General features: G+C 44.1%; 1 long non-coding RNA gene across 1 annotated transcript; it reads right to left on the reverse strand.

The window, feature by feature from the left end:
* Positions 1 to 1,114: 1,114 nt before the first annotated feature.
* LOC111855222 (uncharacterized) lies at positions 1,115 to 1,794 on the reverse strand. The gene is made up of 2 exons (XR_002840829.2): positions 1,668 to 1,794; positions 1,115 to 1,324 (listed from the first exon to the last, which is right to left on the reverse strand). It is a non-coding gene; the product is annotated as an uncharacterized lncRNA (long non-coding RNA).
* Between the last annotated feature and the right edge of the window lie 23,678 nt (positions 1,795 to 25,472).

Here is a 25,472-nt window from a genome sequence, read left to right on the forward strand (position 1 = left end):
ATGGTCCTCAGTTGCAGAACTGGAGGAGAAGTGTTTTTTCCAGTTGAACTCATAACTGATCAGGCAAGACAGAATTGCTGATTATGTGGTTACTTTGGGAAATATGCTTTTATATTTCCGAATTGTTTTTGTTCATGTTACGGTGGGTGGACTCATGAAACAAGCCAATGAAACTAAATTTTAAAGAAACATTTTGTACTTGATGGGTAAATGAGCGGCTTCATTGTTTATGCTGCTTAATAATTCATATCAGCTGAACAAACAGATAACTGGAATATTGCTTAAACCTAATTAAATCTGGTGTGAAATATTCTAATAATATAGACTTGACATGCAAAAATGAAACAAATAAAGTTAGGGTGATTCAATCAGCACTTTTAATTTGAAAAATTGCAGGCCTATTGTCTCCCATCCCCTGGGCTGGGGGTTTGAACACGGCCCCTGCTGTGTGTTTGGGGATTACATGTTCTCCTTGTGTCGTGTTAAATGTTTTATAGGGTCTGTGCGTGGTTATTTTTCACAGACCCCATGACATCTGAAAAATCAAAATGTGGCATGAGCCCAATCTGGGATGATGAGGGGCCACCAAGGACCAGGGTGGCATTTCCTTAAGTTTCTTTCAGTGTGGAAGACATCAGACAGGATGGTAAAGCAATTTCAGGAAGAAAGGTTTACATTAAATGACTGATGTATCATTCATAATATCGTTTTAAACCGCAGCTTACATCAGTGACCAATCATTCCTCTGCATAGCGATGAGTTAATCACTCTTTATTAAGAAAGAGAAAGAGCAAAAACGAGTTGGAAACATTTTAAATGCTTAGGTGTAAAAATTTAAACACCTATGAATTTATAATACATTTAGTTATTAAAACTCTTCATTCCCCCATAACTCCTGAAGCAGACATCATATGTCTACATTAAAGTGAGAATTAAGCTTTAAATTAAAATTCACTTACTGTGCAATGAATAAGTGACACTAAAGCTGATTTTTCATGTGGAAACCCTCCACTAAAGCTACTTAAATCCCTTTGGGTGATGCATCCAGTTCCTATGAATGACAATATGAGTGTTTCAAGTATTAACATAACGTCAAAATTAAGAATCAACTCTGTCCATTAAGAATGTCATTTTATAAAGGCGTCATGTTACATCATGCAAGGCAGCGTCGTGTTACATCATGCGAGGTAGCGTCGTGTTACATCATGCGAGGCAGCGTCGTGTTACATCATGCGAGGCAGCGTCGTGTTACATCATGCGAGGCAGCGTCGTGTTACATCATCCAGGGGAGGGGTTGAGGTTCCCGAGCCCCCACTCAAAGTCACTTAAAAAAAAAAAAGTAAAAATCAAATAAAAAGCATAAAACATTACATTAGTATCTGGCTTAGTGAGTTAAGTTGGCAGAGTGATGTCACAGTCGGGCCCCTGAGCAAGGGCCCCTGAGCAAGGGCCCAACTGAGCAAGGGCCCCCAGTCTTTCCAGGGACTGGCTGACTCTGCTTTCTGAACTGCATGACACTTTGGATAAAACAAGTCTACTAAATGAATAAATGTAAATGTACTCAGTCATGCCAGAAAAACATTAAAATCAGTTGATGCCTTGCGGTGATGCCTCACAGTCAGGTTAATAGGAATCTCAGTTTAAGGTCCACTAGGACAGAAAGTTACCCGCTGACACGTTCAGTGCTGGACGGTGTCGAAGGGAACAGCCACGCTGATGTCAGACCAAGGCCCCCACACCTGCACGCTAAAAACAAAAAGCTAGTCATCTCTGATAGGGGCTACGATCCTCCAAACGGCCCAGTATACACCCCCCTTCTTGCCCCAGCGAGTTCATTCACTCTCCTTTACAGCCCAGAAGTCAGAGGGACGCATCTGTGTTCAATTAGCAAGCCTGCAGATAGCCCTGCATGATTACTGGGAGCTAATTACTGCTCTATTAATCATCCTGAAAAGGTAATTAAATGCTTAATATTTGATAGAGATGAAATAAACAGGCAGCTAACTCTCACCTGTGAAATATTTATAAAATGTTAATAGATCTGGGGGTAATTAATGGAAGCTTGATTAAGGTTATAATTTCCACCGACGATAAATCATACTTTACAAGCGGAGCTGGGCGCCCAGGCTCACACGTGCAGGCCTCCGATGTTGGGGTCGATCCGAATACCAGTCAGCGAGCTCTCCTGATAACCGAGCCGCCCAGCACAGCTCTGGTACAGTCTGACTCCCCTGTTTAGGGTCAGGAGTGAAGAGCCCCTGTCTGATATCACCAGACAGTCATGGGGACATGGAGAGACGGTTCAAAAACCACGTTCATCTCTGCACTGCTTATTGTGCCACGTGGGTGATGTGGCTCTATGGGTTTGGCCTGTGATCTGATGGTCTGTGGTTTGAATCCTGCGCTCAGTACAATAGCCTCATCAGTGTTGAGCATTGAGAAAAGTCGTTTACCCCCTTAAATGTACTGTAAGGGCGCTGGCTGAGCCCAAGCCTGAGAGCAAGATCAGATATGTTCTTATACAAGTACAGCTTCATTTCATATTGACAAACAGCTGGCAAACATTACTGAAGTAACTAATATCGCAGGATTTCAGCTTCTATCACATTTTGCTGTTAATTTTAAAGTGGTTGTTAAGATTAATGTAAATATAATAGTTACAATTGCATGACAAAGTGCTACTTTGTAATTTATAAATATAGGACACCTTGGAAATACTTTATTAATGTGGTGATAATGGAGAAAAGCAAGTTAAGGATCAAAGATATTGATTGTTTTTTTTTTTACACTAAATATTTTCAGGGGTAGAAGGTTCTCAGCATCGTTTTGATGAAATGAGAGCTCGTGATCATTGTCTGTGGAAAAGCCTCCAATTTGGGTGTCAAACGGGGCACTTTGGGGAAACTAGGGCTGAAAGGGGAATTCTGGGCACTGTTTACACACAACCAGTGTGGTTTACTGGGCTTTTAAAGCTCGCTGGAAAGAGGAGTGATCAGGACATCCTCCCCTCAAAAATTTCTTAAAAATGTTCAGCTTTCACTTTGGTGTTTTCTTTTTATTTTGTATTTGGAATTTCTGGGTCTAGGTCCTCTGACTCACTCTGCTGTGACAACATGGGCCTTTGAAACCTCTGCTTTTGCACAGGCCGTAGTTTAATTAGTACCCTTCCAGTAGCTTTCCGTTTGAAAACAGTGTCCAGTGGTTTTTTTTTCTGTTTATTATTCTTAATATTTTTTTACAGGGATGTAAATAACATACTCTTGAATAATTGTGTTCCTGACATAAAAACAGCACCGTCCTGGAGTTGATGAGATGACGCGTCACTGGCAGAAGCCAGTGTTTACCTCTCGACAGAAGCTCTCTCAAACTTCAAATGGCCGTCGTCTCAAATGTCGTCGCTCTCTTCAGAGTCTCGTTCGTAGGTTTCCAGTTGCTCCGTCTGGGTCACACTTTCGACGCCTGTAATCGCGCTCTGTTGACTTCCGGTTATTAGGTGCCAGTTATTAACGGAAAATTAGGGCTACTACTTATCTAACTGATATCTTTTTAAGTGCTCCTTATCGATATCATGTCCCACAAATAGCCATAAATCAACATTGTATGCCATAAATATCCCATTCTGTGTAAAAAGGTGACAAGCACATTAATTATCTTGATAACAAAGTGTTCTGCAGGCTAATGGCAGCGATAGCACAGTGATACAGCCGCTTCCTCCTGCGTTGCCAGCGACCGGGCCTGCACCAAGGCGTGTGAGTGATGTCGCCCTCGCAAATAGGCCACCTGTGTACATTTCATCGCGGCTGTACTCCACACTCTACCCTGCATGGGGCGGTGACCTTGCGTGTAATGGCGGGGCACGTCATGGAGTCCATCTCAATGCTCGGCAAGGTCAGGAGATACGTCCAAAAAACGTTTGTGAGGCCCAGCGGTTTGTGGGTCCTCTGTCTCTGGAAAATGATTAATGCACAAGCAGAATACAGCTAATATTTTTAAAGTACAATGAATAAGTTATTCTTATATACCTTTAAACAATGGGATATTCACTGATAACTGCATCAGTAGTAGCATTATTATAGTATTATACTGTACTAGGATTAGCAGTGCTGGGATTTCTATTGGCTAGTTTTGGTCACATGTCCATTTTTAAATCACTCTGTGGACATTCATTTTTAGTTCCCCATAAGTTGGCTTCAGTGTCCCATAGCAGCATGAATATGTAGTAGCAGTTATAGTAGCGTTAGCAATCCTGAGATTTCTATTGGCTGGCTTTTGGTCACATGTGCAGTTGTTTTGATCACTGTGTGTACATTCATTTTTAGTTTTTCATGACATTAAGTTTGCCTAAATGGCCCTGGTGGTGAGTCTCACACACGGTCTGGCCCGTTCCTGTTTCCAGGTGCATTCCCACCCTTCGAGAAGAGGCGACAGAGACGTTCCTCCACGCTCCGTGTCATACGTTAGTCAGGGACCTGCTACATTATTGCAGCCGTTGTATTTCTCTGGAAAAATGTGCAGATGAAGTGTAGAAAATGAGGAAAGGTATCACCCATGTTTAATGTTCTACGTGTGACTCACGGATGGAAAATTCTAGTAAAAAAATCACCACAAAATATGACTTATGAGCAGATACTGTAGCACTAAAACAGAATCAGTACATAATCTCTGACGATCGTGCAGTTGTTTAATGATCTAAACATGACATATGCGCTTAATATTTTTCATGCATTTCTGTGTACTTTCATTCTTGCTAGCTGTGCTCTCCACATTTAAATATGAAACATTTTAAGCTCGTATCTCAATATATCCAATATAATGTAAATGTATTTTTTTTGTTTTTTTTTTTTGGCAAAAACACATGTAGATATCATTAAATAAAAGATTGCCTTAATCTGAATTTTAGTATGTGGTACCTTGTGTGCATCACATCGTATCGCTTTAATGCCTCAGTTCTATAAGTGACAATCATGGTTCACCTCACAATTAACAAAATTAACCACTTGGAATATGTTTTTATGGGCAGTGTGTGGCTCTGCAGGTTAGGCTTCTTTGCTTGTGAACAGAAGGTTGCTAGTTTGAGTCCCATGCTTGGAAGAGTAGCCACATTTCCACTAGGTTCTTGAGCAAGACACTTAACCGCTCTGACAAATGCTCTGGGGGGCTGGATGGATGGCTGAAGTGGTGCTCAGGCCCCAGGTTTCAATCTCACCTCTGTGTGTGTGTTACAAAAGAAGAGCATGATGGGATACGTGGGAAAACACATTCTCGTGCAAATGATGCACACTCTGGGAGAGATATTGTGACATCAGGGTTGGAAAGAGGAGTTGATGACATGTTTCTTTGAATTTCAGTTTTTCATTAAATCTTTGCACTGCATTTGTTCTTGGTAGAAGGTCCTTAACCCCATTCCGTGTTTTTCTGTCACTCCCTGACAGTTCACCCTTGCTGTCCGTCCTGCCCTTGAGTATCAGGCTCTGCAACCTGCCACAATTTTAAGCAAATAATACAAAAAAAGCAATGACACAATTAAGTTATTTTAATAAGGTGAAAAAAAAAAAAAACCATTTACTCTGTGATTTGACCTTGCATATTTCACCAGTCAGGTTATGCTTATGAATATGAATCTGGGGAAACAAATGGGATATAGAGGCAGCAAACATTTGAGGTCGGAATGAAGGCAGAACATGCCCTAGAAGGATACGCATTCCATTCAGTCATCAGCACCCATGAGGGTCACCTGCCAGGTGGGGACCTTGGAGGTCCTCAAAATCAGCTCATGCAAGTGATACACACAGGAGCATTTCTGACCTTGGGCTGGTAACGAAGGTCTCCTCTTCCTCCGGGTTTTCCTCCATTCTGTGTCCCCCTCTATATGCTGTCTCACAGACGCGTGCACCTCCATGGTTAGTCTCATGCAAAACATTTGCATTTCAGTTATTTAACAAATGCTTTTTTCCCAAGAAATGTACAACTGGGAAGGCAGGGTCAGCCAGTCCCCGGAGCAATTGGGAATTAAGTGTCTTATTCAAGAGCCCAGTGGTAAAGTCTGGCAAAGTCAGATAGGCTGAAGGTAATTCCGACTATCACTGGGATGGCCAACTTTGATCAGCTTGCTGGCATTTTCAATTCGAGACAAGTCTGCACACACATGCATATGCATTTACATGCACGTAACAGTTTAATTACCTTGTAAATAGTTTGTAGTGTTTGCAAACTACCCCGACGCTTTTGATGTAGCTAATTTTATAACGGAATAACGTACATTTGCCGAAAGATTTCTTACGTGAGCGTGAGACTCTGAAAGCGCGACTGTCACGCCAGATACGTGAGAGTTGGCAACCCTGCTATCAAATCCGGGCTTATTCTGTTTTCAGATTCGCAAAATGAAAAAAAGAAGGGATATATTTAAACATTATGATTCTGCAGCAAACCTGGCTTTAGGGGTTCTCAAATCAATATCGTCATAACGGGCAGCCAGAGAACTGAGGCTGGGCAGCTTCAAAAGGAGAATGTTGTGAGGCGTATGTAGCTGATTGACATGATCGCACCGGCAAATGACAGCTGCCGGTTGTGATGTATTAGTGATGGTAAGTAGAGAGATCCAGGCAGCAAATCGGAATGACCTGAGTCAAATGAGCACAAGTCTGTGTGTAACAAAAATGGTGTGACAAGACTTGTGAGTGAAGGGGTTTTCCAGGGTGGAGAGATAACTGATATCTGGTGGAGGAAGTGCTTGGCAGAAGTTATGGATGGCAATATGAAAAGACAAGATGGCTGACCAGGTGAAATGGCTGCAGGAATCATTATGGAGCTGCAGTTTTGTGAACGGTGTGCAGGATTCTGCTCCGTCCCCCCAGAAGAAAGCTTGGGAAGAGTTTAATTTCCAGAGCCTGCCTGTTGTTAAAAAAAAAACTGCTGAAGCAGATTAGTGTGAAACCGCTCCATTCACCATTAAGAACAGCTTACCAGAATAAAACTCAAACTGCAGGCAAGGATCTGTCTATCTATCCCAGACTGTACCCCAGAGTCAGGGTAGCACCTCGGATGAGAGCCATTGCTGGACAGGCTCTTATACAGTCACACACCAAGGGCCATTTGGAGAAACCAACTATCAGCAAGTATTTGAAATTCAAGAGGAAGTTGGAGTCCCCAAAGGAAAACCCACACATCATGAAGAGAACATGCAGCTCCACACACGCAGAACTGGTGTCAGATTCACAGTCCCCACTCTGACGTTGTGAGGTAACAGTACTGAAAAAGCCAACGGAGGCTTCAATTATATATGTGCTGAATTTAGTTTTTTTTCTTATTGTCTCCATGAAAGAGAAGCTGATTGTGCTGCCCTCCAGTGGAAGGGGAGACACTTAAAAGTCACAGGCACATATTCAATTAATTTTATCTCCTATCAAGTGGTTTTACATATATGTATATAAACAGACACAGCACACTGTGCAAGCAGCAAAATCCAGAAGACAAAGGAAGGAGTAGAAGAAAAAAAATTTAGGATGGACAAGTAGGGTAAAAGAGAAACCTCTAGGGGCTCAAGGTCAACTGGCTGCCCATTCCTCCTGGGAATGGTAACAACACAAGGTAAATTAGATGTCCAAATATCAGTCGGATGTGATCTGCTGAAGTTGTTTGTTGGCTTTCCTAGCTACGTCTGGCCATCATCCTGGGCTAAGCAAATGTCGCGGTGGAGACAAAGGGTTTATTTTAAGGTGTCTGAGGCTGAGAGCTGTGGACCCAAGGTACAAGAACGGCTGGTACAAAACAGAGGATGGTACAGGAAGTGCCAGGGAATTAATACAATGATGATACAATGAGTTATGGAAATAGCATCAAGACAGGAAGTGACATGCAAGGCGGCACCAGAAGCTTTGTCTGTTGTCTGCTAAGGCAAAAGATGGGTATCCAGGTAAGATATGCCCCAGTGTGAGGTCCAAGCAGCAGAAAGCTCTACTGCCAGCAGTAGTTGTATTTATTTTTGGCAATACAAGATACCCTGAGTTTAATGATGGGAGAATTCAGAGTGCAGTTTGGCTGGTAAACAGTCGGTAGTTCTGTTATGTTTGCCCACACACAGGTGAAAGCAGCGGGATTTTGAAATCATTCCTTAGACCTGACTGGCAGGCAGGGGGGACAAATGGGGCAGCATCATATGATCCGTTATTATGCTCGCCGCGGCGCTGCGTATTCTTTGTAACGTGGAGATGTGATTTCTGAAGGAATTGCTTCAGTAAATGCCAAGGTTTGTCAAACAGTTAAGCCCATGAGCTGTGTCAGCCGATTCTGAAAAAGTGTCCAAAAAAGCAAACAAATTAACGATAAAGAAAAGTCATGGAACAGAAGTAGCTGGAATCAGTGGTTGAACTTTTGAATAAAGTTCTTGACTCAAACCGTCTTCGAGCAATTAATGATGCTCCAAATCTCTCCAGGTCGAGTCCCCATGAGTCACTGGTGTCTAAGTGGCAGGGTTTGTGAAGGAAGAACATTCACCACCCAACGTGGGATGCATGTGACACTCCTCAAAGAGTGAACAAGGCAGGTTCCCACTGTTATTGCTTATGACAAACCAAACGGGTTATAACTGGTGTCTTTAGTATAGTCATTCCCTTGGCAGGGCCTAGCAGGTGTCCGCATTCAGCCTGAACACTGGGGTTCGTTTAGAAAACTCAAAAACACATCGGCAGTGAAAATTAGTAGCTGAACTACATGAAATAAAATAAAGTACTTTCTGATTGCTTGACCAGGCCCCATCCATTGTACATGGAAATGGCAAAAACACTCAAGGGTACATGAAGTATCTGTAGTACACCTTACAATCAGCCAATTAGAGGTCGGCACTCAGACAGAGCTGTTTCATTGGGTTACATTTGGTAGAGGTTGCAGATGTTTGCAATAGGCTGTTGAGCTTGTGATGTCATTTCATGTTGAAACCCATTAGATTTTTGTTCCGGTTTTTCTCTTCAATGTCACCAGCCAAAATTGTACTTGCAGCAGCAAGTTTTGTCGGCGACGTCGGGCTTCGGCTCAGTCACTCTTACTGTCAGGAGTCACCGAGATTTCAGCTCCCCATGTTTGTCGAAGAATCAAAGACAATCTGGATTGCAATGGAATCTGCCGCACAAACGTAAAAGCGGCCACACAAACATAAGCATCCAGATGCTCAGCTGCCTCTCCGTTCTCTACTTTGCTCTTATTTTCCTAAGCCTGCCATTAATCTGATCTATAACCCTCGCTGGTCAGAATGGGGAGACTCATCATTTCCTCACTCCTTCAGGGTCGAGGATTTGATCCCTGCCTCCTCCCCTGTCACCTGGGCTTCCTACCCCTCTGTGATGGATTAGCATCTCATCCAAGACCTACACCGGCCTTCTGACTATTCTGCCTGTGATAGGTTCTAAGCCCCCAAAGAGCCAGTACCCAATGAGCAGTTGGAAAATTGATGTTAAATGTATAGAAATGAAACAGTGCCAGTGAGCATCACTTTGGGTATTACACCAAATCTGTGATGGTGTTTCTTTTATTGAATGTTTTGCTGCCCTAGTGGGGAGACTTTCCTCTGCTTCAACACACAGACTGGTCAGAGCAAGCTTACAGGGTCAACAAGCACACAGTACCCCTGGAGTTGGGGATTAAGGGCCTTGTATTTGGAGTACATGCTACAATCAGGCAAACAGAGGTCTGCACTCACATAGAGCTGTTTCACACTTCTGTTCCATTGGGTAGAGGTTGCAGATGTTTACAACAGGCATGTGACAATTCTGCCAGGGCTTGAACCAACAACCTTCTGACACCAGACAAAGAAGCTTAACACATTAAGCCACACACTGCCTCTATCTCAGCTGAACCTTTATTTAGCCACCCTTCAAACAGAGGAAAAGGCGGTCTGGGGCTGGGCAGGTCTGCAACAGCGGCATGTAAAATCCTACAGCGTGAGGAGACCGATGCATATTAATAACAATGGCCTATTGAGGAAAGACAATCCCATCCTCTGTGCTGTGCTGTGTCTCTTTTATCTATAAATGTGAGAAATATTCTAAATAATTCTGTCCCATGGGTTCAGAGACAAGGAAAAGTAGACTCACTGCCTGCTAGCCTCACTGAAACAGACTTAATCTTAAATACACAGAGACAGATCGCTCGATGAGAATGTGAAGCTAGCTATTTTAAACCACTGCATCACGTTAGCTGCTACAAGGGCTTAAGAAATATCCAGAACTTGTTCTGCAGACACTGCAAGATACAAATATACGACGCGAAACGGATTATTCCATATAATGTCAGTTGGACCTAAGCGGTTTTTGCGAATGAACTAAATACTGACTAAGATGTACATTTAGGGCAGGGGTGGTCAATCTTATCTGCAAAGGGCCGGTGTGTATGCGGGTTTTCGCTGCAACTCCCTAATTAGATTATTAATTAGAGGACTGATTGGCTGAAGAGTCCTCACACCTGGGTTTGAACAGCTGACCTACAGGTTATCCCAAAAACCTGCATACACACTGGCTCTTTGCGGGTAAGATTGACCCCCCCTGATTTAGGGACTTCAGGGTGCCCGGTTTTACCATGTGAGCTTGCAACGTGTGACACAGCACGATGAACCTCCGTACCTGTGACTGGAAGGTTGCTGCTTCAAGCCTGGGATGGACAAAATAATCACATGTCAGTGAGTCGTTGAGCAAGGCCCTTAACCCCCAGCTGTGTAGGCGGTAACCCTTCGCTGCCAAACCACATATGTGCCTGTGTGTCACAGAGAGCAGATGGAGTAGGAGAGAAGAGAATTTCCCCACGGGGATCAATAAAAGTCTCATTATTACAATATAGGTTTCTCCACAAGGTTACTCCGTGGATCAGAATACTCATTTTTTGGCCATGGGTTTGGTGTTGATGGAATTTGTGATTCTGGGATTTGTTCGTAGAAATGTTTTTGGATGTTTTGAAGTGCCCGTCTCCCATTTATGCAAAACCGACAGCTTTAAAGCTCTGCCTATCACTGCTGCATGCTTGTTACTCTTTATCCGCTTCCAGACTCAAATCTGGTTTACAGATGACGTGCCGTCGCATTAAGCCAACAGGATTATAATTTCATGAGATTTCGGCATTCACATGTAAATGCGGGCGATAACCTTCATTTTGTTTTTGCTGCTGTCGTTCTAATAGGCCCTGCTCATTACCATAATTACAGCCTAGATCTTAACTTACAGAATCGATCTTTCCACACTCCTCCGAAAACATATTACATCGAACCACAAAGGGACTGCGACTGACTGCAAATCACTGAAATCGGGAAGAGATATTTCACTATGGGCCCGCGATAACCTCCCCAACTGTCACAAAGCTTACACATATAATATCATTCCTTTGAAAGCCTTTCCACTGAACAATGTGTCATCAAAAGCAACATCAGCAGAGTCTGGAAGGCTGCTTGATGTTTTTTTCTTCACCACTCTAAGCTGTGGAATTAATACTGTAACACCCCCGAAAAAGGAAGCCGTAAATACAAAAGATATGACATTATGAATCTGTCTGACGGCAGAATGAATATCAGAATCTCGGAGATAAAAACCTGGGCTACGTTGCTAGGATTTTCCCGGTAACTGGCAGGTCTCTGATGCGTCTGCGGGCTACGCCGTCTCTCCATCTCCTCGGTGTTTTCGAGGCATTTTCTTTGTTATGCCGAGTGACCCAGCAACGCGAGTCAGAAGCTCAGATCATTCGCTGGAGATAATGAAGGATTTGGTGCTCGTCACGGGAAAACTCATGGTAGATGTTTATCTGGGAGATCAGTGTCCCTACAGGAAAGGCTAGGCGGGATGACTGCCATTTTTTAATGTTGATTCGCACCTCCTGTACCTTGTCTCTGCGTCCACGTACAGCGTATGGCTGCACCGTTTGTTCTGACAGTGCGGCGCGGCACCAAACCCTCTACCTGTCACTGCAGACCAGCGAGACAGCAGAGCAGTACTGTGTAGCTTTCCCCTCTCCTCCATCTCTGAAATGGCAGTTCTTTCTTTGCACGCCCACTTTTTTCATTTGCGTGCTCTTTGTTTATCCTTTGTCCCCGTCCTTGTCCGATCCCTACAAAAGGAGAACATTAAATAAGCGCTGAAGAATCACTTTAATTTGTTTCCGGAAATTTCTGGATTTTTCCAGGATATTTTAACTACGTTATTGCCGTCTGGATGCCTGTCCACGTCTCTTAATACACTCGTAATCAGGCCCCTACTTGAGATGATGCGTAATGTGCATTCAGACCTGACCCCGGCTGGGCACATTAACAGCCCTCTCTTTCCTGGATGCAGCTTGCCAGCTCATGTACAGAACACAAACATTTCCTGAACTGGCGCAGGTGCTCCAGTCCTGGTGTCGCCCACAGCTCCGGCCCCAGGGGGTGAGCTGTACACCAACTCCACCGAGATCCACAGCTAACAGCCAAACATGAGGGCAGTGGGGGGTGCAGCCGGGGCTGGCCGACGAGGATCACCAGCAAGGGTGAGGTGAATCCACTCCAGCACCCCGTCGCTCTACCGCTGGCAGACCCCGCCGATCCTCTGCTCCTCAAACTTCCTGCCTCGGTCACTCTGCAGCTTCTCAGGGGACTCCCGACGTTCCACCACCCCCCCCCACCCCAACCTCCACCAATAACAGTCTGCAAACCTGAACAATGACATAAAAGTCTATTTGTTAGCACTATGTTTTGGACTCATTGTTAAAAATGCAAGATTGACAGCACTGGAAAGTTCACAAGGTACTGCAGAAATGCGAGATTCTGTGGCAACAACGACAGCTAACATGTGAGCGAGGCTGGTTACCAAGTAAAAGAGTGTGTGGTGGACTCAAGCCAAGACCATTAAAGATATTAAAATATTAAAGGCATAGTACACACTTACACTAACAAATACTATGTATTACTAATACTTATCATTATATGATTTTATGTGATCCAAATCATTTTCAATATTGCTTTTGGCTTATGCATCATCTGTGAATTTCTGTAATCTTTCGGCAAGCTACAAAAATATTCCCGGTTATCTGTTCCCAGCCGACATGCGAATAAGAGAAACCACAAATGCGCAGATGTGAAGGGGTGACTGAACTAAGACAAACATTTGACTAACTGACACTAAATAAGAACCATATGTACCTGTTTCAAGTGACTGGAAGACAGACTTCTCGTTCATAATCTGGTTATAATGCGAACTAAGCAGCGATCTCAGATATGCATTGAGCAGTTGACAATAATGGTGGGGGGGGGGGGGGGTATGTATATTTGTATATTTAGGGGCAGATGTAATAAGCTGGACCAAATAAAGATATCAAATAAGGTTGGGGGGGGGGTTGTGCTACAGGCTACACACATTAAGAGTCTGTTAGACTCACAGATCACCACAGATGCCCAGATGTAAAAATGACACCCAAACAAGTAAATATAAAGAAGGACCCTGAAATGAAAACACACCCACAATAATAATAAAATAATAAAAAGGGACTAAAAAAGAGAGAGGGAGCTGGAGGTGTCTCGCTGCCGGCTGTGAAGCTGACAATCTCAGACCTGTTCTCCAGCGAGAATCAACCCCCCCCAAGAATCACCACCCCCCCCCCCCCTCCCCAAGACAAAAAGCCCCCTGCCCACTAAGGTAGGAAACTTGGCTCCCATGAGCAATGAACTCTAGGATTTAAGAGTTTAAACTGAATTCTTTCACATAATGTCCTTGGAATAGCAGTTGCCCCCTCATGGCCGCAGGGAATGAGATCCTTTCTTCCTTACAGGTAAGAGTCACATGTTTTCATTAAGGACAGATATAATTGGCAGGCTGCCCCCAGGTCCTAAAGCCCTACCTACTTGATACAGGCTTTCCTTGAAAGCAGCCATTTTCATTGGTTTATATCATAGTGGTAACAGGCTGTGGTAAACCATATATTAACACAACCCTCTGGACAGAAATGCAAATATTGTTGCTTTTCCTGACTTAGGTCTTATAGTTTATGGTGTTACAGCTGATGAAGACCTTGCTGATGACTCTTATTAATTGTTACACTTATTAATACATCTAAAGACCCTTTCTTTCACCCGAGGAACACAGGTCAGGTCGGAAAAAAAGCTGTCCATTAATGGTGCAGGAATCCTGGCCCATGCGGTCATTACCTCAAGTGTCTTGAAGTGCTACAGGGTCCAGATGCAAGAGTATTTACTGGAAGTGGAACGTGCCAGCTTACGGCACTGTGCTCACCTCCTCAAGGTGCCCATCCATGAAATTTAGGGAAGAGTTCAAAATATTACTTCTTGTTTTCAAAGAAAAATGGCCGATATTTTGCTGTACCAAAAATTAAGAATGTCTTCATAGATATCCTACTCTCCCTGTTCAAAAGCGTTCTTCATATTTAAGCACAAAGTAAAAACCAGTCGTAGATTAACCAAAAGTCCTCACTGAAGGCAGGATCAGACCTCACAGATATTGGTGAGCAAATCAGCCAATCCTGTTACTCTAATCGGTCACGTGATTAGCCCGTTAGCCACTACATTTTAGCATTGACTGTTTTCTATGATTGCCTGCCTCTTCTTTGTATCATGTCACCACCGTTCAGTTCACTGCAGCTGTTCTTTGCAGTATCTAGTTATCTTCTGCATAGCAACCCAACTATTTATCAGCACGCTAGTTAGCTGCTATTCCGGCTTTCCGCTCCACCTCCCGCGCGGCGCCATCTGCCCCTGAGCTAACAGAACATCAGCCGGCCTTCAGCGGGGTCTGGAGGACGGGTCCACGCATTGGCATGGGTCAGGATACCGACCTGACTGTCTGCGCCGGCCCACGCTTGGACCTCTGGATCACCGGACCAGAATCCCCCACCTCAGCCACTGACTTACATCATAGGAACATTTTCAAATATTATATGGAACTTCATTTGTTAATTTTACTTTTTGGACAGTTCATTTCTGCTTGGTTGCCTTTCTTTGAAGGGTTCAGGGAATAATTTTCCCTACGCTGCTGATTTAGTGTGTGTGTGTTTTTTTTTTAATTCACTCTGAAAATATGACAGGAGATCACAGTAAAAAATCACTTTGTGGCAAATTTGGAGTTACAGACGCGCTATATTAAATAACACTTGACTGATGGGGGCTTGCGTTATGGATGAAATCCATAAGGTGTGTTACGGAGGACGAGTGGACAGTAACCACATTAAGCCGGATATTTGGAAAGGGAAATTCGATTAAGCAGCATTTTTAAAAAGCGTAGGAGGGGCAGAGTGTGGAGGAGGAATCACCGTGATTAAGGATCTGGACTTAGGAAGGATAAAAAAAAATGCTCTTCAGCTGTTTGTACCCTTGAGCGAGCCACTTAAACTGAATTATTTTGGGACCGATATCCGGTTATGCAAATTGACCAACTTTAAAACATTTAAATGTCTTTGGATTATTAAAGTGTCCACTAAACAACGAAACTGTCTAGTAAACGAATAATATGCACTGGGAATATTTAAGATAAAGCATCTCCAGAGGATGAAATCAAACTCTTGCGTGCTTAAAGGTATAAAAACAGATTTTGTTTGTCTCTGTTCTGCCTTCCAAATGGGGGAAACAGCTGTTTACTTCAATGTCTGAATGTATTTTATTCTACCCAACTTTGTCTTGGATGGTGGTGGGTGGTGTTGGTGGGAGATAGTGGTGCCGGTAGTTTGTTAGGTCGGTGCCCGTAGGATTAAATGGCCCTGTGGGAAGCACGTCAGACGCATGTGAAAGTTGAGATTCACTGGGTGATATTGGTGAGAAGACCCCCCCCCCCACCCTTTTCAGTTTCAGTTTCATTCTCCTCTTGATAAACCAGCAGATGCACCTAGAGGTTCTTCGATTCCTGCGCCAGGAATGGAGGGTTAAGGGTCTTGCTCAGAGGCCCAACAGTGAAATCTCTCTGCCGACCATGGGATGTGAATGAACAACCTTCTGAACGCAGAGACGGTGTCCTAAGCAACTGAACCACACACCGCCCACCAAGACATGTGCTCTTTCAAACTGGAATCAAATTAGCAACCTAAAGGAGTCCATTTTAATGCATCTACAGTCCTCCACACTACTGTCTGAGATATCGAAGGGGGACTGAAAGTGACAGAAAGTGTTTTTTGCTGCTGGTACTCTGAAAGTAGCCAATAGACTCAGTGCACAAACTTTGAACATATTTTCAGTCGGCTCTGCTTTAGAAAATAAAAAAAGATGGCAGTTTCACTACATTCACCCGGCAGATGGTGATCTGCTAGCGCGTGTGTCATCGCGGCGTTTAACCATACGGGACAATGACGAGCATATTGCTGTGGCCCTTTCATAATGCTTATTTATTTTCACTTCAGCGCTCAGTGGTCCATAGGATTAACACAACAGCACTCTGACTTTGAATATGGGAGGGGGGCATTTCAAAAGGGCAAGAGTGGTGCACTCTGGGAAAATATTGAAACGCTTTGCTTCAAACAGAGGATGGGACATATTTTATTAATAGGAAGAATAGGAATTAAACATTTAGTCTGGCCTTTTTTTAATCTTTGGCACTCTAGAAAAGTGACCATCTGCTTATCGGATGTGATCTCGGCACATTACGAACACCCATGGGATGAAAGGAGACAGAGAAAAAAAACCTTTCGATTAAAATAATAATCAGGAATGTCATTCGGATCCCAGTTCCAGAATTAGGAACTCTGTTCTGCGTTGCTGGGGGTGCAACGAGAACAACCTCAGAAATCCGTCCCGCCTCCAGGTGATGTTCCTCATCTTCCACCCCTCTGGTCGAGCAGGAAGCAAACATGGAATGAGTGGATTCTGCCCAGGAGAGCTTGGTTCACGTTTAGCTGGCACCTTCAGTGTTTGGGCGTGTTTGGCCCTGCCGCAAGGAACCTGTAGGAAAAACACAGAACACAGGGTGCACCCCCCCCAGCCCCTGACTCCCCGGCGGCGCCGTGACGTGGATCGATATTCAATTCAGTCTGCATTACTCTCCGGGCCGGACGAGGGCTCGTCCTGAAACTCCTCACCTCTGTCTCTTGGCGTTGGCACTTTTTAATATAGCAAGAACCTGAACCTCTCTCTCTCTCTCTCTCTCTCTGTCTGGAATTGGATGAGAACAGAGGCAGTGCTGAAGGTTGGGAGATCCTGCTACCTCAATATAAGCCCAGTCCATCCCGGTGCCTTTTCAGATGATGACTTGTCCAGAAGAGACTCTCAGGACCTTCAAATGTGCTCTTTCATACCAATGGAAGCACTGCTCTCAGAAATCAAGGTGTCTCTCCTTGGGCCGTAGTTAGAAATTAATGGACAGGGGGGCTGAGTCTTTACTGGGGAGGGGGGCGGTGATGGCAAACATATATATTATAAAAAGCCAGTCATGATTTAAGGCAATAAATACACGTTTATTTGGAGGGGGCTAAAATAGGCCTTAGAACATCCCTGGTCTCTCTACAGTGTCCAGTTTTCTGTAAATGTAATATTTCACACTTGTTATCATCTTGCAGTTCAGGGATATTTTTGGGGGACTCAGGCATAAATCAATATTGGCTAATAACAATAATAATGACATTTTGTATTTTATGGTGCTTTTTTCAGGTCGGAAAAGATAAAAGAGGAACGTAGTAAAAGTTAAGCAGAGGGAATATAAATGGAAACGATTAGCGGAAATGCATAGAAATCAGGAATAAGCACTGGAATTTATCTTATTAGAACTTAAAACCAGTTCTTAACAGATTTTATTTTTAAGTCTTTGGACATGGAGAGAGCGGGGGCTACCCGAATGGTCTTGGACAGGGAGTTTCAGATGGGGGGGGGGGGGGGGGGGGTGTATTTTAAAAAGCTCTAACCTTCTAGCAGAGGTGGTCAGGTCCAGAAATAGTGAATTAGAATTTGGTGATCAGTGGTCACAGTCAACACACCACAGCACACAGTGACAGTGCACAACAACGGCATGTGTCCTCTGCATTTAACCCATATGTGACAATGTGACATTGCAGGGGGAAGCTAATTCAGCGCCCAGGGAGCAGTGCTTGGGGGCGGTGCCTTGCTCAGGGTACCTCAGTGGTGCCTTGCTGGTCAGGGATTCGAACCTGCAATCTTTCAATTACAAGTGTGCTTCCCTAACCATCAAGCCACCTCAAGTGAGGAAGAAGGTGGCCTCAGATTGAGATGGAGTGTATTTTGGATGGCGGAGTGGCAGTAAGGTTGAGGGTGGGGGGGTATACCACTTAGGGCTTGGGGGGTGGGCCCCTTAGGGCTTTACAGGTACAGTGGGGTGTTTAGAAACTGGGACTGTGTTTGGCTGTAGGACTTGGGGTGTGATTATGTCAGCAAGCCGACATCTGAGCAGCAGGAGTGTCGCTTCCTGACTTAGGTGGCAGATGTTCAGCATCAGAAAGTGGAAATTCTGTGATTTTATTCCGCGATGTTAAAAGGCTCTGTGGAATGGTGAAGACGTAAGAGGAGGAAGTGACAGAAGACATTTATTGAAAAGTTCTACATGCTCTGCAGAAGAGGTTTGTGATTTACCGCGATTTGGTTGAAACTGTCATTCATCCACAGCAGGTTGCTGTAGGGACAGAGCTGAGGGTGTTAGTGGGGAGATGTGGAAATTAAAGTGTAGAGCGGCTTTTTAATACATTGTCTGGGGGTCTTTATGACAGACCACAGCAGGTCCTCTTTGGGAACACCCGCACATCAAACACCATTGTTGGTTTCAGCCTTTGTTAGGTAAGGCTTTTAAAGTCATTAAGTCCCAGCGTGACTGTAAGGGCAGGTGTCCGGGGTCACAAAGAGAAGATCTGTGATGTGCAAAGACCTTCACTATGGAGACCCCTTACTCTGAAAACTCAGTGGTATCGTGTGGTTTTTGTCAGCATGCAATTTGTGTGAATCCTGTGTCACATCCCTGTCTGGATTTGTAAAGAGGCGCCTTCAGCCTGTTTCAACTATCCTTGGGATGGAGAATTTTAATTAATACATTGATCACATTTACAGGCATGCAATCATTTACATTATCAATGCAACGTTGCATTAGTATTTTGTGTTATCTATACCATCCTACATGGCTTATCTTTGGGACTTACAGCCAGTGGCACTGTTTACCACCACTCAAACCATGCATTAACATTGGGCCCCTGAGGTTGGGCACCCTGCTGGTCACAAACAGTCACTACACTACATATTAAATAAACTCATTCCCTATTTAGGAGATGTTGAAGCAGCAAGTTCTGCTAACCAGCTAGCTAGCTACCATCTTCCAACTCTTCTTGCTACCTTTATTTAACTTTTAAAATATTTAAATATCTTATGATATTGGTGTCAGTGAACTTTTCTTTGTTTAATGGCTGAAAAGGTAAAAACAATGTGGCATTTCATATAAAATAGCGTTATTCTTATTCACAAAATGAAACTCATTTTCGGTGTACAGGGTACAATTACCCATAATTCCCTGCTTTCTTTTCCAGTCCAAATCCTTTCAGAGAGAAATTTAGGCGATGCTGGTGGTGAAGCGCCGCACGCAGAGACAGACCTGCAAAGTTAAACGGTGACTTATTAACATCATAATACGAAGAGGCAGATCGACCAATCACGGGCAGCCCTGATAGATTAGCCGGACCACATGATAGATGAGCCGTGAGCCACTTCCGTCATGGCAGAGTGTATTTTAATCGCTCTCTGTAATTAACGACTGTGGCGGGAGAGGAGGAGGGCGGAGACACGCTTCTGGCAGCGTGACGTACCTGTCAGCCTCCATCACGCGTGAAGCGGATCTATGGTTGGGTATGTGCCTGTAACACACTGGTCCGGGTTATAATGATCTGCCTCTGACCGGAAGGTCGGCGGCTCAAATCCCAGGTTTGGTGTGATTTCACTGTTGGGCTTCTGAGCCAGGCCCTTAACCCCCAGTTGCTTAGGGACTGGCTAACCCTACTTTCTTGGGAAGGAAGGAAGGAAGGAAATGGGTGGCATGGCGTTTAGCGCTGTTGCCTCACGCCTCGGGGACCCGTTTGAGTCTCTGCCTTGACTCCACGTGCGTGGAGCTTCTCCCCATGTCATCGAGGGGTTCCCTGCACATTTTCCAGTTTCACCCACTCTGTCATTGACATCGAACTTCTCAGCCAAACATGATTTTTAAATTAAGGGTCTGTGTATCAAAAATGTGTGATATTTACTACTTCCGTCCTCTAACAGCTTATCCTAGTCAGGGTTGGGGGGGGGGGTTTCTTCGAGCCCCTCCCAGGCAGCGTCAGGCACACAAGGCCAGTGTACCCCCGGACAAGATGCCAGGACAATCACATATTACGGGCAATGCAGAGGCACCAATTAGCCAAACTGTATGTATTTGGACTGCAGGGGGAAACCGCAGTACCCCGGGGACTGTGGGATTTGAACCCCCACCCCACAGGAAGAACGAGGCCTCCCCTAATGCTATGGTAAACACACACACCTGCTGAGGTCTCCTGTATGAGATACATCTTTGTCTTGTAATCGCACTACTGAATGTTTGATTAGATGTTTGATGCTGCCACTGTTTGTACCTTAATTTCCCTCTGGGATGGATTAAATGTTTTACCCATATATTCCTCCATCCACGCATGTATGTATCTATCTATCCATCCATCCATCTATGGAGTAATCACTCCCCTCCACAGTGTCCAGTGCTGAAGGCTCAGTGTGACAGTTATTTATCTCCCAAGCAGCTGGGCTACACTTAGCCTATTGTTTGTGTTTTCTTCCCCTGTCCGCCATCCATCTCCGCAACACAGAGGGGGCTGTTAACCAATATTTAGTCCAACCTGCTGTGCAATTCAGCCCTGTGACATCTTGTCTGAAGCTATTTTTGGAGTGCTGAGCTGACACTGTCAGCTGAGGCGGAACATTACCGATCTGACTGAGCAGACGAAGACCCAGTGCATGTGTGCGCACCTGTGTGCTCGTGCGTGTGCGGCAGGGATGTGCAGCCACAGCACTGTTAGCTACATCCACTTCACGGCGAAACATTCATCTACTCATTTGTGATTCATCTGAGTAAAATTATAACATAACAACGTTCCCCCAGTAGGACGGTGCAACATAGAGACAGCGAGTAATAGGCGGATTCGCTATAATTTAAACTGCAAAAACACAACACAAGAGGACTAAAAATACATAATGCAATTTTAATACGGTGAAGGACTCGCGTGGGTTTTTTTTCCGATGCATCCTCCGCAGTGACAGAAGTGCATGTGAAGTAGAAGGTTCCTGGTTCGAGGTGCAGACCCTGAATTTGTCACGTGTAGCGCATCCCCACAGGGGCCCCTAAGCCATGAGTATATATACACAACCGTGTAGTCCTAATAGCAAGTCCTTGCAAAAGCAGGTGTTCTTTCGCTAAATACCATAATCCGCGATCGCGGACTTTTCCTCCCGCCCTGCCGAGCAGGAAGACAGCCCCGGCGAACTGTCTCCAGAATGCTAAGTCCCTAGATTTAATTTGCCGGCTGTTATTAGCCTTGACCACCGATAACCCTGATCTGATTACGCTGTGTAATTCCTTTCCCCCTCTCCCCTTCCGTCATCGCTGGATAACCTCCCGTTCTCTGCGTTCCTGCTTCGCAGTCCAGGAGTCTCCCGAGAGCTTAAGTGCGCTGGAGCCTCCCGACCCTTCATTAGGAATTAGCCGGCAGACGTCAAGCTCATTGTAAATGCTTATACCTGAGTTATACTGGGATGATAAAATTAACTTTTTCCTACCATTATTTGCACTCGTGTATATACACACGGGGTATTATAGGGTATTTTAATAAGAAGATACAGCAGTATTTCTGACATGATTTAATCCTCCAATGTTATGATAGACAGGTGGGAACATTATTGATTACTTCTCTGTTACAGCTACTGTTAAAGATGTTATGATCAAGGGGCAGCTGTGATGTCGTTTGAAGCCCCCCCCCCCCGCCCCCCCCCCTCTAATCGAGATGTTTGACTTACCACAGAGAACTCTTCCACTGGCGAGAACTTTGTTAAACTGTCGTTAGTGATGTCCAGCTATGTACCTATAATCCAGTTTCACATTCAAAATAACCATTATTCAGCTTCAGATTGTTAACTGTTTGACATTTAATTAGTGACAATTCCTTGTTCTGCGGATTTGAATAGCTCAGTTTTATTATGTTTTTGCTTTGTTTGGTAGATGTTGTGTAGCTCATGCCCCAATACTGCTTACACAAATATCATTTTAGCTGCACTTATGCCCAGGGTTGCCATCCTTGGTCAGCTGGCTGACGTGAGATTTTCAATTCGAGACAAGTCTGCACACGCATTTACATGTACAGTATGTAACAGTTTAATTACCTTGTAAATAGTCTGTAGGCTTTACAAACTACCCCAACGCTTTTGATGCAGCTGATTTTAGGTTAATAATAATATAGATTTACCATAGGATTTCTTGTGTGAGAGTCTGAACGCGTGAGTGTCACGCCAGATGCGTGTGAGTTCGCAACCTTGCTTATGCCTAATTAGCTCCTCCACAGCTGAATGTTTATAATGTGCTATTTGTTTACCTTTATGTCACTTTGGACAAAAGCATCTGCTAAATAAAATGAATGTGAATGTCTCACAGTCCCACCTTATACGTCATGTACGTTAGATACGAATGAACGTCACTACAAGGGATTTGGCAACGCCTTTAAAAGGCATTTAGTCCATCTGTATATGAAATCCATATCAGTCATATAATAAGAGTTAGCCTGCCAGAGGTCGATGGATCCTGTACTCTTCCCCTTGAGAAATATGTACCCTTCATTAGGAGACACCTCGTAAGCGGAAGGCTTTATTACACGTAAGCCCTGATTGAAGAATCGCGTTACAGGAAGGACGAGCTGATCGATACTCTTAGCATCCATTAATCACAAACACGCCAATCGCTGCCAAGATTTAATAGAGGATTTTCACCAATATTAATTATAAAAGCTATCAAGGTAGCCGATGCTGGGGAATTTAATTCCGTTCAGCCTGTGCTGTGTTTACAGTTAATATCTGTTCCCTTTTTTTCCCCATAAAGTGAAAAATGCGTTTATGAGGCGGCTGGAACGGGCGTCTGTTAACTTCAGCACATTGTCACAGGAGAGTAGACCTTTTCATCTATCGCATTCTTTAGATGTAAACTAATGAAGTATTTTGCATGGTTAACCCTCTTTGGGAAAAAGCGTGTTTCTCCTGAGTTTCACAAACCTATCGTCTCTGCTACAGTTGTTCTCATACATACTGATACAGCTGTTAGTTCAAAGGAAGCATCCAAACTAAAATGAAAAGAACAGTTAGCATATCTTTGATTTTCTAAGAAAGATTCAAAAAAGCAGATCTGCCCTGAATGTCCGTCCATCCATCCATCCATCCATCCATCCATTCATCCATCCATCTTTAGAAATATATAGATACATAAATATAAATGAACGAATAAAATTTTCTACATTTGAATCTAAGTACTCTTGGTAGTTTGACAGTTTCAGAAAAACATGAACGGGGAAAAATTAACGAGCTTAACTCAGAGGTGAATGTCATTTGAAATGCAAACATGACTCACGATTGAAGGCTTAAATGAAAAATATTTATATATTTAAGCCAACAGACTTCACATTATGAATGTAGAAGGGAAAAATAAACAGCAAAGAAAGTAACACGTCTTTGCAAAATGCTTTACTTCGGAAGTCACCCCAAAACATCAACTGCAGCTTTATTAAATTATCCTTAGGGTCTCTTTCAGAGCGTGATCTTGCCCTGAAGGATTTTGAAAAGACAAACACAGCCTGATAATGGCCAACGGGGAGCTAAATCGGGCCGTTCTGTGCCGCGCCCTTACAGAAACACAGCCTTAGTGTTTCCCTGCTCTCCGGATGACAATCATGTCGTTCAATGTCAAGATTTCAAAATGCCTGTCTCAAAACAAATACTTACAATTGTAATTTTACATAATATGTGATCTGATGTGACATTTGGGGCCTCATAAATATTTATTTAGCCCTTTGTATTATTGCTGCGGCACTCTTATGATTAATAGCCTCAGATAGTTTAATAGCTACAATAAAAATGCATATGTTCGGGTACACTTGCTGGAAACTGGGTTTTACATAATATTTTTTCCATTAATAATAAAAAATTTCAACTAAATCGCAATTAACAAAAATACTGAGCGGCGTGTGACTCAGAATTGGGCCATTGAGTCAGTGATCGGAAGGTTGCTGGTTCGACTCCAGTGCTCAACAGAGTACCCACACCTCCCCCGGGCTTTAAATACGATGCTTTACCCCCTGACAAATGTTCCAGGGTGCTGGATGGACAGCTGACCCTGTGTTCAAACGTCCAAGTAACACATTCCAAACTGCGTGTGAGCATAAAGCTTTATTTTACATTGTGTCTTTATTTATGGAGACACAGGGTGGTCTTGCGGCTAAATTTGAGGGACGAGGAACCGTCAAAGTAGAACCAGGCATGACACCGCTGGGAAACGCGGGTCCCGAGTGCTGTGAGCTCACGTTAGCCCCCACATTAACCCCCCCCCCCATTAACCCCATCGCGTTAACCCCCCCGCGCTAACCTCGGCGCTAACTCCCACGTTAACCACCATCCCGTTAACCCCCCACGTTATCCCTCTGCGTTAACACCCCCCCCCCCCCCCCGTTAACCCCTTCCATGCGAGTTTTCAATAATGTTCTCTAGGCAGAGTGAAGCTAATGAAGTCTGACTCCTTAGTTCAGCATTCCCCCCCCCCCCCCCCAACTTTCTCCCTCCTCTCCACCAACCAGGTTATATGGGGGGGTCAGGTTTCCCATGGAAAGGCAGGGATCAGCTTCGAAGCGAGGGGGAGTCCTGCCTTGTCTCTGCTGCTTTTCTGTTGCCCCCCCCCCCACTCCGCCCACGCATAATTCAGATGCATATCATTGGCACACGGGGGCTGTCACACACGTGCCCACACACACACACACACACAGGACTCCTTCACTGCATCTCCTATTTTACCCATTCACTCCATTCTGGTTTTCCCAGAATAAATATGCACAGGAGCTGCAGCACAGGGTCACCCTGGTCATCTTCAGAAACAACAATAATGTCAATATAATTACTAATACCTCACCCTGAAAAGGCATCTGAACGCATCTGGTCTCTTTTCACAACATTAAAGGGGGTACTCTTTAATCTCAACTTATTTTCTTATTTAATTTGTTCCTTTCACCTTTATGTAGACCTTTAAAAAAAATACTAACGCATGTGTAATAGTGAAAAGTCAGTGTAGAAAGAGATATAAGCCAATATGTCTGTCATTGTGATGTTTCTGGGCTTAAAACTGACTATGTTTCAGACTCTATCCCAACATCAGCAAGCCAATTCAGTGTAAGGTTATTGTTCAAGGACTCAGCAGAAGTGGGAGTTTGGAATTCCAGTTTAAACCACCCTGCTCTCTGCTGGCCTAAAGTGTACCAATATCTGCCGTAGGATATGTGCA

The sequence above is a fragment of the Paramormyrops kingsleyae genome, chromosome 18, assembly GCF_048594095.1.
Source record: "Paramormyrops kingsleyae isolate MSU_618 chromosome 18, PKINGS_0.4, whole genome shotgun sequence".
In the NCBI taxonomy this organism is placed as follows: Eukaryota; Metazoa; Chordata; class Actinopteri; order Osteoglossiformes; family Mormyridae; genus Paramormyrops; species Paramormyrops kingsleyae.